Below are 5137 nucleotides of genomic sequence, written 5' to 3' on the forward strand. Positions count from 1 at the left end.
TATGTTCAGGAGGTCAAAAGGGGACCTCTGTATAGCTGACATCATCAAAAGGAGTCTATAACTTTATATAGTTTTAATTTTTTTTAGAACACTTTGACCACAAATAAGTTCAAAAGGTCAGATATGGACATCTATATGGCTTATGAAGCATCAGAAGGAATCTATCAGTATGTATAGAAAGACCCAAGATCAAGGACTCTTTGGTAAGAAATATGTTCAGTAGGTCAAAAGGGGACCTCTGTATAGCTGATTTATCATCAAAAGGAGTCTATAACTTTCTATAGTTTGAAAAAATGTTAGGACACTTTGACCACAAATAAGTTCAAAAGGTCAGATATGGACATCTATATGGCTTATGAAGCATGAGAAGGAGTGTATGAGTATGTATAGAAAGCCCAAGATCAAGGACTCTTTGGCCAGAATTATATTCAGGAGGTCAAAAGGGGACCTCTGTAGGCCTGATTTGACACATGACATGTGCATTGGCATTGCACAATAACTAACTTATTCATTTATTCTTTTAAGGGAAATTATTGCATTTACCTCTTGCATTACAATGCATAGAATAAACTACTTCATACCTCATGTGCAATGAAAACATAACATGAGTGTTGCATTGCACAAACGATCTAAGAATTAGCGTTGAATAATAATGTATTATTATTATATCTAACTATGTCAGTTAGATATTTTATGCAGTGGAATGTAGATAGTTGAGATAGTTATTGTATGTTTGTGATGCACTCATAGCTTATATGTTATTCTTCAATGCACAAACTTTGATCTTGTGTGAAATGCAATGCAATAGCACATATTGTATTTCCTCAAAGCAAAACGCAATGTAGTTTGGGAATGAGTTACTTCTGGTGTGTAATACAATGCAAGAAGTGCATAGCCTATATGTTATTCTTCAATGCACAACATTAGATCGTTAGTGCAATGCAATGCAACAGCACACATGTTATCTCTTTAATGAACATGGGAATGTTTAAGTTCTAGTGTGCAATGCAATGCAAAAAGTGTATCACCTATATGTTATTCTTCAGTGCACAACGTTAGATCGTTTGTGCAATGCAATGCAACAACACACATGTTATCTCTTTAATGAACATGGGAATGGTTAAGTTCTAGTGTGCAATGCAATGCAAAAAGTGTATAACCTATATGTTATTCTTCAGTGCACAACGTTAGATCGTTAGTGCAATGCAATGCAACAACAAACATTATCTCTTTAATGAACATGGGAATGATTTAGTTCTGGTGTGCAATGCAATGCAATGCAAAAAGTGCATAACCTATATGTTTTTCTTCAGTGCACAACGTTAGATCGTTAGTGCAATGCAATGCAATGCAATATAATGCAAAATGCAATGCAGTACAAGGCATTGCAAATCAATGCAATGCAATGCAACAACACACGTTATGTCTTTAATCAACATGGGAATGAGGTAGTTCTGGTGTGCAATGCAATGAAATGCAAAAAGTGCATAACCTATATGTTATTCTTTCGTGCACAAAGTTAGATCGTTAGTGCAGTGCAATGCAATGCAATGCAATGCAGTGCAAAGCATTGCAAATCAATGCTATGCAATGCAATGCAATGCAATGCAATGCAATGCAATGCAATGCAATGCAATGCAATGCAATGCAACAACACACATATCATCTCTATAATGAACTTGGGAATGATTTTGTTCTGGTGTGCAATGCAATGCAATACGTGCATAACCTATATGTTATTCTTCAGTGCACAACGTTAGAGCGTTAGTGTAATGCAATGCAATGCAATGCAATGCAAATCAATATAGTGTAATACAATGCAATAAAAAACACTCGTTATGTCTTTAATCAACATGGGAATGAGGTAGTTCTGGTGTGCAATGCAAAGCGAAAAGTGCATAACCTATTTGTTATTCTTCAGTGCACAACGTTAGATCGTTAGTGCAATGCAATGCAATGCAAATGCAATGCAATGCAATGCAATGCAGTGCAAAGCAATGCAATGCAATGCAGTGCAAAGCAATGCAAATAAATGCAATGCAATGCAATGCAATGCAATGCAATGCAACAACACACGTTATGTTTTTAATCAACATGGGAATGATTTAGTTCTGGTGTGCAATGCAAAGCAGTGCAATGCAAAGCAGTGCAATTCAATGTAATGTAATGCAATACATTGCATTGCAATACATAGCAATGCAATGCAATGCAATGCAATGCAATGCAATGCAATGCAATGCAATGCAACAACACACGTTATGTCTTTAATGAACATGGGAATGATTTAGTTCTGGTGTGCAATGCAATGCAAAAAGTGCATAACCTATATGTTATTCTTCAGTGCACAACGTTTGATCGTTAGTGCAATGCAATGCAACAACAAACATTATCTCTTTAATGAACATGGGAATGATTTAGTTCTGGTGTGCAATGCAATGCAATACGTGCACAACGTTAGATCGTTAGTGCAATGCAATGCAGTGCAAAGCAATGCAAATCAATGCAAAGCAATGCAATGCAATACAATGCAGTGCAACAACACACGTTATGTCTTTAATGAACATGGGAATGATTTAGTTCTGGTGTGCAATGCAATGCAATACGTGCATAACCTATATGTTATTCTTCAGTGCACAACGTTAGATCGTTAGTGCAATGCAATGCAATGCAATGCAATGCAATGCAGTGCAAATCAATGCAAATAAATGCAATGCAATGCAATGCAATGCAATGCAATGCAATGCAACAACACACGTTATGTTTTTAATCAACATGGGAATGATTTAGTTCTGGTGTGCAATGCAAAGCAGTGCAATGCAAAGCAGTGCAATGCAAAGCAGTGCAATTCAATGTAATGTAATGCAATACATTGCATTGCAATACATAGCAATGCAATGCAATACAATGCAATGCAACAACACACGTTATGTCTTTAATGAACATGGGAATGATTTAGTTCTGGTGTGCAATGCAATGCAATACGTGCACAACGTTAGATCGTTAGTGCAATGCAATGCAGTGCAAAGCAATGCAAATCAATGCAATGCAATACAATGCAATGCAATGCAACAACACACGTTATGTCTTTAATGAACATGGGAATGATTTAGTTCTGGTGTGCAATGCAATGCAATACGTGCACAACGTTAGATCGTTAGTGCAATGCAATGCAGTGCAAAGCAATGCAAATCAATATAGTGCAATACAATGCAATGCAACAACACACGTTATGTCTTTAATGAACATGGGAATGAGGTAGTTCTGGTGTGCAATGCAATGCAAAAAGTGCATAACATATGTTATTCTTCAGTGCACAACGTTAGATCGTTAGTGCAATGCAGTTCATTGCAATGCAATGCAATGCAATGCAAGGCAATGCAACAACACACATATCATCTCTATAATGAACTTGGGAATGATTTTGTTCTGGTGTGCAATGCAATGCGAAAAGAGCATAACCTATATGTTATTCTTCAGTGCACAACGTTAGATCTTTAGTGCAATGCAATGCAGTGCAAAGCAATGCAAATGAATGTAATGCAACAACACACGTTATGTCTTTAATGAACATTGGAATGATTTAGTTCTGGTATGCAATGCAATGCAATGCAAAAAGTGCATGACCTATATGTTATTCTTCAGTGCACAACGTTAGATCGTTAGTGCAATGCAATGCAAAGGAATGCAATGCAGTGCAAAGCAATGCAGTGCAATGCAGTGCAATGCAGTGCAATGCAGTGCAATGCAGTGCAATGCAGTGCAAAGCAATGCAGTGCAAAGCACTGCAAATCAATGCAATGCAATGCAATGCAATGCAATGCAATGCAACAACACACATATCATCTCTATAATGAACTTGGGAATGATTTTGTTCTGGTGTGCAATGCAATGCGAAAAGAGCATGACCTATATGTTATTCTTCAGTGCACAACGTTAGATCTTTAGTGCAATGCAATGCAGTGCAAAGCAATGCAAATGAATGTAATGCAACAACACACGTTATGTCTTTAATGAACATTGGAATGATTTAGTTCTGGTATGCAATGCAATGCAATGCAAAAAGTGCATGACCTATATGTTATTCTTCAGTGCACAACGTTAGATCGTTTGTGCAATGCAATGCAACAACACACATGCTATCTCTTTAATGAACATGGGAATGGTTAAGTTCTAGTGTGCAATGCAATGCAAAAAGTGTATAACATGTTATTCTTCAGTGCACAACGTTAGATCGTTAGTGCAATGCAATGCAACAACACACATACCATCTCTTTAATGAACATGGGAATGGTTAAGTTCTAGTGTGCAATGCAATGCAATGCAAAAAGTGCATAACCTATATGTTATTCTTTCGTGCACAAAGTTAGATCGTTAGTGCAATGCAATGCAATGCAATGCAGTGCAAAGCAATGCAAATAAATGCAATGCAATGCAATGCAATGCAATTCAACAACACACGTTATGTTTTTAATCAACATGGGAATGATTTAGTTCTGGTGTGCAATGCAAAGCAGTGCAATGCAAAGCAGTGCAATTCAATGTAATGTAATGCAATACATTGCATTGCAATACATAGCAATGCAATGCAATGCAATACAATGCAATGCAACAACACACGTTATGTCTTTAATGAACATGGGAATGATTTAGTTCTGGTGTGCAATGCAATGCAATACGTGCACAACGTTAGATCGTTAGTGCAATGCAATGCAGTGCAAAGCAATGCAAATCAATGCGATGCAATGCAATGCAATGCAACACACATATGTTATCTCTATAATGAACATGGGAATGCGCAATGCAATGCAAGAAGTGCATAGCCTAAGTTATTCTTCAATGCACAACGTTAGATCGTTAGTGGAATGCAATGCAGTGCAATGCAACAACACACATATCATCTCTTGAATGAACATGGGAATGATTTAGTTCTGGTGTGCAATGCAATGCAAAGCAATGCAATGCGAGAAGTGCATAACCTATATGTTACTCTTCAGTGCACAACGTTAGATCGTTTGTGCAATGCAATGCAACAACATATATGTTATCTCTTTAATGAACATGGGAATGAGTTAGTTCTGGTGTGCAATGCAATGCAAAGCAAAAAGTGCATGAGCTATATGTTATTATTCAGTGCACA

This window comes from Rutilus rutilus, assembly GCF_951802725.1.
Source record: "Rutilus rutilus genome assembly, chromosome: 4".
Lineage (NCBI taxonomy): Eukaryota > Metazoa > Chordata > Actinopteri > Cypriniformes > Leuciscidae > Rutilus > Rutilus rutilus.